The following is a 9,332-nucleotide window of genomic DNA, read 5'->3' as shown; positions in this document are numbered from 1 at the left end:
TGAACATCAAAACTCTAGTGTGAAGGCACCTGAACCTCAAAACTCTGGTGTGAAGGCACCTGAACCTCAAAACTCTAGTGTGAAGGCACCTTAACATCAAAAACTCAAGTGTGAAGGCACCTGAACCTCAAAACTCTGGTGTGAAGGCACCTGAACCTCAAAACTCTAGTGTGAAGGCACCTGAACCTCAAAACTCAAGTGTGAAGGCACCTGAACCTCAAAAACTCTAGTGTGAAGGCACCTGAACCTCAAAATTCTAGTGTGAAGACACCTGGACTTCAAAAACTCTAGTGTGAAGGCACCTGAACCTCAAAACTCTAGTGTGAAGGCACCTGAACCTCAAAATTCTAGTGTGAAGACACCTGGACTTCAAAAACTCTAGTGTGAAGGCACCTGAACCTCAAAACTCTAGTGTGAAGGCACCTGAACCTCAAAACTCTAGTGTGAAGCCACCTGAACCTCAAAACTCTAGTGTGAACGCACCTGAACCTCAAAAACTCTAGTGTGAAGGCACCTGAACCTCAAAAACTCTAGTGTGAAGGCACCTGAACCTCAAAACTCTAGTGTGAAGCCACCTGAACCTCAAAACTCTAGTGTGAACGCACCTGAACCTCAAAACTCTAGTGTGAAGGCACCTGAACCTCAAAAACTCTAGTGTGAAGGCACCTTAACATCAAAAACTCTAGTGTGAAGGCACCTGAACCTCAAAACTCTAGTGTGAAGGCACCTGAACATCAAAAACTCTAGTGTGAAGGCACCTGAACCTCAAAAACTCTAGTGTGAAGGCACCTGAACCTCAAAACTCTAGTGTGAAGGCACCTGAACATCAAAACTCTAGTGTGAAGGCACCTGAACCTCAAAACTCTGGTGTGAAGGCACCTGAACCTCAAAACTCTAGTGTGAAGGCACCTTAACATCAAAAACTCAAGTGTGAAGGCACCTGAACCTCAAAACTCTGGTGTGAAGGCACCTGAACCTCAAAACTCTAGTGTGAAGGCACCTGAACCTCAAAACTCAAGTGTGAAGGCACCTGAACCTCAAAAACTCTAGTGTGAAGGCACCTGAACCTCAAAATTCTAGTGTGAAGACACCTGGACTTCAAAAACTCTAGTGTGAAGGCACCTGAACCTCAAAACTCTAGTGTGAAGGCACCTGAACCTCAAAATTCTAGTGTGAAGACACCTGGACTTCAAAAACTCTAGTGTGAAGGCACCTGAACCTCAAAACTCTAGTGTGAAGGCACCTGAACCTCAAAACTCTAGTGTGAAGCCACCTGAACCTCAAAACTCTAGTGTGAACGCACCTGAACCTCAAAAACTCTAGTGTGAAGGCACCTGAACCTTAAAATTCTAGTGTGAAGGCACCTGAACCTCAAAACTTTAGTGTAAAGGCAGCTGAACCTCAAAACTCTAATGTGAAGGCACCTTGACCTCAAAACTCCAATTTTGAGGCATCTGATCATGAATACTCAATATTTTCTAACAAGCGCTCCATCATGTAACCTTAGTTCCATTTCTAACTTATTCCTGCAACCTTCCATTACCCTTAAAAAAAAATTTCATACAAAAATTCCTCCCACTTCCCGCTTAATAAATTAAATAAATATTTTTATATACAATTTTTTACTCCATGATTCTACAGCACATAATAAAATCATACACATATCCACATTTATGCGACTATAAAGTACGTACGGCAGATGAAGGTGGAGAAGAAAAAAAAGTTTTTAATGGATTTTTTTCTCTCTATTTTTTTGGTTTTTTTCTTTCAGCTATGCGAGTGTGCTGAGACATTTTTTCATGATAATTTTTTTTGTTGCTGCTTTTTTTTAATGCGGGATGGAAATACGGCAGGAAAATGAGATTTAAGAGAGCTCATTATATTTAAATAAATCATATTTTTATGTAAGAAAATGTTGGAATAAAAAATTGTGAAAATGAAAATGGAGAAAAAAGTTTTTCCTAATGTATGTAATTAAAGGAAAAGAAAAAGATGGAAAAACGGGTTGGAAAATTTTTTAATTTTATTTCCTTTGTGAATTAAAATTTTGAAAGGTTTTTTTTTATTTCATTAATTATTTAAATTAAATGTTTGAATGGAAATTTGTTAGTTTATTATAAGTTTTGATATTTTGTAAAATAGTTTTGAATTTTAAGAAATGTAAATTGTTTCAAATTTTTATAAATTTAAAAAGTTAAATATGATTTAAAAAACCATAAAAAGTAACACTAAAAGCAAAATTACAAAAATTTAAATTTAAAAACATTAAAATTGAAAATTTTAAAAAAATTAAAAATGTCAAAAAATTGAAAGTTTAAAAAAACTGAAAGTTTAAAAAAATTAAAACTTTTAAAAAAATTGATAATTTTAAAAATATTGAAAACTTTAAAAACTGAAATTTTTTTTAAAGAAAATTGAATATTTTAAAAAATTCAAAATTAAAAAAAAATTTTAATAAATAAAAGATTAAAAAAAAAATGAAAATTTAAAAAAAGTTTAAAATTTAAAAATGATTGAAAATTTAAAAAAAAGAGTTTAATTAAATATTGAAACATTTTAAAAAATTTAAAAAACAAAAAAAAATCAAAAATTTGTCATTTTTAAAAAAGTTGAAAATGTAATAAAAAGTAAATTAATAAAAATAAAAATATAAAAGATCTCTGAAATTTAAATAAGGAGTAAAATTTAAAAATAATCAAATGATAAACTTCATTAATCTAGAAACAAAAAGTGATATTCATTAAAATTACAATTTTTTATGCATTTATATAAAGTTAGTTCCCCTTATTTTAAAAAGAAGTCCCAAATCTAAACTACATCACAAAATAATCACAAAAATATCCAGTAAAACTGGTTAAATAATTCTCATTTGGGACAAATAATCACAAAAAAAATCAACAATATCGTCCAGTTTGGGAATCAAGCAAATCCCTTTGTTGACCGTTGGTCAATTGAAAAAAATGAGAACAAGTTTTTTCACATGAAAATGATTTTGAGACAAAAGAAACTTGTTTTGTTCCTTAAAAATTAAAAAATTCATCCCTTTGTGATTTCTCCATTCGTAAATATTTTTCCTTGTGGCTATCGTACGCATGCAGGACAGTCTGGGAAGAAATGTTGAAGAAATCGGAATAATAAGTAAGAAATAAGATTGTAAAAAGGGGTAAATTGGGTGAATTATAAGATTGTGCAACAGATGGTCAAACGGTCAGTTGTAAGGAAATGTAAATTTTGATGATTTTTATCATTGAAAAATTTAAATATTTTCAAAATTTTAATAAAAAAAAGATTAAATAAAAAAATTTAAAAATTTTAAATAAAATATTTTAAAAATTTATTAAAATTTGAAATATTAAAAATTTATTTAAATAATTAATTTAAACTAACTTTTAAAATTCAAAAATTTAAAATTTAAATAAATTTTAAAAAATTTAAAAATTTAAAAGTTTAAATAAATTTAAAAATATAAAAAAAATTTTAAAATTCAAAAATCTTAAAATTTGAATAAATTTTGTAAACTTTAAAAATTCAAATAAATTTATGAAATTTCAAATTAAAATTCCATTTTTTTTAAAATTTAACCATAATTTTTGGTTTTATTACAAAAATCTAAACAAGCACAAAACTTTTTGACGCAAAAGTTTTAAATTGCATCAATCAAGAAGCTTCTTAAAATTCATCTCATAAAACTTGATCAACAGCCCACAATATCATGTTACCCGTAATTATTTTCATGATCCTTGATTGTGTTTACTAAAGATTGTGTAAGAATTTTCTACAGAAATAATATGATGATGATGTTTACCTAAAGAGTATATATCGGTTAATGGATCTAAAATCCGGTATTTAACTTGACTCTGGGTTGTTGCCGGAATAGAAGCCAATCAAGCACCATGTCAGGTAGGGTCGGATTCCGAGCTGGGCTGGATTTTAGATCAATTAATCGATTTGTGCTATTTGGGACTAATTATGGGATGAAAAAGTGGTGAAATTTTGAAGAAAATCAAGGTTGGTTGTTTTATGGAAGCTAGCGATAGGTCCAGCTTCAGGCGAAATCTATGAGAAGTTTGCTATTAGTCTGTGAATCAGTAAAATTAGGATGAAAACTGGACTCATTTGGTTGGTTTTTTCAGAACATGGCTGCCTCAAAAATTACCGTTAATTTTTTTCAAAAAAAAAATTGTCGTTAAAATTCAAATTTATTTTAACCGTTACTTTAATTTTTCTTCGTAACGTAAATTTTTATTTTAAAATAAGTTGAGTTTAAAATGTCCGAATTTTTCGACAATCTAATTTCGAAAAACACGAATTTGAGACGGCCAAACTCTTGGTTTTTTGAAGCCTATTCAAATGTTTTATCAAAATATAAAGTTTAAAAATTTAAAGACAATTAAAATTGAGTTTTAACAGAGCTACTCGAGATCGAGACCAAGATGTCCCGTTCGAAAAACTTTAAGGAAATTTTATTGAATTTAGAAGCCAAATTTCAAAAGTATTTACCAAATTACATTAAAAAAAATCTCAAAAAACTCTTTCTTCCAAAAAATCCATTTTAATCTCAAACTCAACGCCATCCAAAAAAAAAATTCAATTTCTAATCTCCTTCATCATTCCATCTTCATCATTGTTTATTCCAAACAGTTTTCTAAGAATGAATAAATTTCATTTTTATTCGGAGCAAACACACGCGCGAGATAAAAATACACTAAAAAATATATTTCCAAAAAAAATAAGCGAGGGTGAAATTCCACCCCATCTGAAATTGAATTTTTTACGCTCACATGATAAGAAAAGAAGGTTTTTTTGTCGACGATGGTGAAAGAATTCAAAATGGAAGGAAAAATTTTAATTCTTTTTGAGATTTGAGAATTTTTTGTGAAAATTTGAGGATTATGAAGTATTTTTTTGGGGAGAAGGTATTAATGTTTGAAGTTTTAAGCTTCTTTGTAATTTTATTTTTAAGTAAAATTTTTTTGATTTTTTTTTTTGGATTGAAATGAGAATTTTTGGGGTTTTTTAAGCTTAAAAATAGTTTTGAGAGGAACTAAGAGCTTAAAGTGGTACTTAACTGCTAATTTTAAAAAAGAGGTCTAAAACTATGAAGTTATAACCTTAAAATGATACTTAACTACAACAGTCCACAAAAGGGACGTAAACTATTAACTTATGAGCCAAGAGGGGTACAAAAGTACAAATTATCAGTAAAAGGGGCCAAAAATTACTACACTATGAGTTTTAAGTTGGACAAAACTACGAATTTTCAATTAAAAAGGGTCTAAAACTATGCAATTATGAGCTAAACGGGGAACAAATCTACGAATTTTTAATTCGCGGAGCCTACTTATGAGCTCAAAAGGGTGCAAAACTACAGAATTTCAATTAAAGGGTTTAAAAATATGAATTTTTTAGCAAAAAGGCCACAAAACTTCCATTTTTTAAAAAAAGGGCCCTAAAACTATGAATTTATAAGCTTTAAGGTGTTCAAAACTATCAAATATTAATAAAGTGACATTAAACTATGAAATTATGAGGGGTACAAAACTACGAATTTACAATTAAATGAGCATAAAACTATGAAAAAAGAAGGGGCAAAAAAACTACGAATTTTTGATTAAAGAGGCCTACAGATATGAAACTGTTAATTTTCAGTCAAAGGAGCTTGAAAGAAATTTTAAGCTTGAAGGAGGATAAAACTACAAAAAGGGGCCCAAAACTATGAAATTTTTCATATATTCTCAATAAATGCATCACCTTAAATTATTATCATCAGAAAGTCACTCAATTATTTGAATTTACAAAGTAAATTCCTTCAATATCTATCAAAATTCAAATTCCACTCAATTTTCATCAACATAACCATACCTATACATCCCCCACCTCCACATTTATCACTTCCATAAAAACAACAATAATCGATTGTCTAACCACTTTTGCATTTTTTTTACCTCATTGTTTATATTTTATTTTTTTTTTTATCCACAACAAAGTCAACAAAAGATTTTTTCACATCGCAAACAATGGAGCAAGCATGTAATTGATTTTTAAATCACTCTAAGCGATTTTTTTTGTGCTTGTAAATTTTTTATTTTTTTCACTCCACACATACGTCTACCATAAATCAATTAACCAACAAAACAGATTTTAGATGTTGAATCAACATAAAATGTTGAATATTCGGTGAACATGATAAGCGGATCATTTGCACCTCATCAAGTGTTCAGAATGTGAGCAGCGTACTGTGATGCGTTGGAAGGATGATGGAAATTGGTTGGTGGATGGTTAAGGCGCATTTTTTGGGATTGGGGAGTTGATTGGAGTTTAGGATTTAGTGTAGACTACCGAGCTAGGCATAACCTCGAAAGCATTGAAATAACTTCAAAAACCTTAACATAGCCTCAAAATTTTCGACATAACCTACAAACTTTTGATCTTCAAATTTCTTGATATAACCTAAAAATTCTTGACTTATCCTCCAAATTTCTTGATAAAACCTCAACATTTCTTGATATAACCTCAAAATTGCTTGACATAACCTGAAAGTTTCTTGGCATAACCTGAAAGTTTCTTGACATAACCTCAAAATTCTTGACTTAACCTCAACATTTCTTGACATAACATTAGGGTTGGGCAAAATCGTATTCGAATATATTCGAATACAAATATTCGAATATTTTATGCGAATATATTCGAATCATATTCGAATATGCATTATTCAAAAAAATTCCGTTGCAATTGGTTTTTTCAAAGAGTAATTTCTAATCGCATTTGTGAAGTATGTAATTTCATACAAAAGTTGATCAAAAATCCTTTTTTTGTTTATTTTTGGCAAAAAAAGTTGAAACCTTAGTAAATTTGTGGTAAATCATGTATCTATGACTTGGAATAATGCTTTTATTAAAGAATGATGACGCATTAATGCAATTTTATTAAGAATTTCTAATTTTTTGCTTGAAATAAGCAAAAAAAGGATTTTTGATCAACTTTTGTATGAAATTACATACTTCACAAACGCGATTAGAAATTACTCTTTGAAGAAACAAAACGCAACGGATTTTTTTTGAATAATGCATATTCGAATATATTCGAATATATTCGAATATTTGCCCAACCCTACATAACATCAAAATATCTGGGCATAACCTCAATATTTGTTGACATAACCTCAATATTGCCAACAAAATTTCCTAACATAACCTCAAATTTTCCAATAATCCCACCCAAAATGCATTAAAATTCCTTCAATTTTCCTCAAATACCGCTCCAAATTTTGTTAAAAAATTGACGATGACGACAAAAAAAATTCCCTCGCTTGTCGTTTACTAAATGAATGAAGGTAAATGAAATTATGTAACAATCAACGCGAATGCGGGGATCAAAATAAACCAAATGAAAAAAAAAATCTCTCTGTGCTGTAAAAAAAATGCCGCCTGTGAGGAAAATTCAATGAAAAACACATTTTTTTCGCGCGTACGATGAATGAAGTGAAATGAATGAAAAAATTTGAAGGTGGACGGAGACGATGGAGTTGAAATAAACCGCTAAATGGACATGCTTTTGAGAGGACACTGTGGGAAAATTGATGGAAAATTGTGACAAAATTGAAGAAAATGAGGAGAGCAATGGGGAAATTTTGAGAAAAATTTTGGAAAAATGGAAAAAAATTTGAGGAAATGTTAAGAAAATTTGTGAATAAAATGAGGGCAATTCCATAGGAAATTGGAGGAAAATTGTGAAATTTTGAAGAAGAATGGAAAAACTATTGAAAAAAAGTAAGAAAATTGAGGAAAAATTGAGAAAATTTGGAGAATAAATTGAAGAAATTTGAGGAAAAATTTAGAAAAATTGAAGAAAAACGGAAAATTTTTGGAAAAATTGAGAAAATAAGATTAAAAATTATGAAAATTTGAGGGAAAACGGTGTAAAATTAAAGAAAAATAGAGAAAATTAAGGAAATACTTTGAAAATTTTAGGAAAAATTTAATAAAATTGTGGAAAAACTAAAAAATTTGATGAAAAAAGACTAAATTCATAGGAAAATTGTAGAACTTTCAGGGAAAATTGAGAAGAATTGAAAAAAATTGAGAAAATTAGATGGAAAACTGAGAAAATAAAATGGAAAATTGTGAAAATTTGAGGAAAAACGGTGAAATTTGAGGAATAATTAAGAAAAACTGAAGAAAATTGAGAAAATTTAATGGAAAATTGTGAAAATTTGAAGGAAAACGGTGAAAATTTGAGAAAAAATTGAGGAAAAATTAAGAAAAACTGAAGAAAATTGAAAAAATTTGACCAAAATTAGAGAGAAAAATGACAAAATTTACAGAAATTCTATAAAAAATTTGATTCAAAAGCTCCAAAATGACCAAAAACAAATTTAATTCCTCTCAGTGCACCCCTAACCTCCAATTTCAATTCCCATCCATTCACATCCACAGCACCAAACAACATCAGAAACAGAAAACAGATTTGCGGTGTCATGAAATGAAATAAAAAAAAAAAAGTTAAAAAAATGCAAATTTCCCACCAAAAAAGAACGTCCACACAGTCCAGCACAGTCCGAAAAGGACTCATTTTACCCATAACGCTGTGGTTTGCCATTCAACGTAACGAGAAGCAAGACGAGAAGCAGCAACAAAAAAAAATTGCACACGAGGGAGAATTTAAATACAAAAAAAAGTAAAAAATTCGCGTTGAGAGACGGAAAAAATTTCCTCAAATTGTTTTAGTGGTCAATTTGGATGGATATTTGTTGCCCTCGTACCAAATGCTTGATTGTAAATTGACTGCGATTTAGCATAAAGAGCCGTACTGGACCGATGTAAAAACATGGTAATTGAAATTGAGATGCAAATGAATGGATTTGGGATTAACATGGGAAAATTTTTGTGTCTGTGCACGCGGATGTAAATTAAGTTTGAGAGTATTTTTGGGATTGTGGATGTAGTTTGAGAAGCTGTGGATTAAAGTGAGGGATTTGTGAGTGGGGAAAGGGATTTTGTGCAGTTTTTGTCAACTTAACCTTAATCTTCCTTCAATTTTCAATGACTTTACCTCAAAATTAGCTTAAATTTTGTCAACTTAACCTTACTTTTCAGTCGATTTTCAATGACTTAACCTCAAAATTAACTCAAAATTTGTCAACATAACCTCACTTTTCTGTCAATTTTCAATGACATAACCTCAAAATTAACTCAAAATTTGTCAACTTAACCTCACTTTTCTGTCAACTTTCAATGACATAACCTCAAAATTAGTTCAAGTTTTGTCAACTTAATCTCAAATTCCTGTCAATTTTTAATGACTTAACCTCAAAATTAGTTCAAATTTTGTCA

The sequence above is a fragment of the Chironomus tepperi genome, unplaced genomic scaffold, assembly GCF_022539635.2.
Source record: "Chironomus tepperi strain 1889 unplaced genomic scaffold, CSIRO-AGI_Ctep_v1 contig_354, whole genome shotgun sequence".
Taxonomy (NCBI): Eukaryota; Metazoa; Arthropoda; class Insecta; order Diptera; family Chironomidae; genus Chironomus; species Chironomus tepperi.
The sequence above is the reverse complement of the archived record's forward strand: the minus strand, read 5'-3'. Positions refer to the sequence as shown.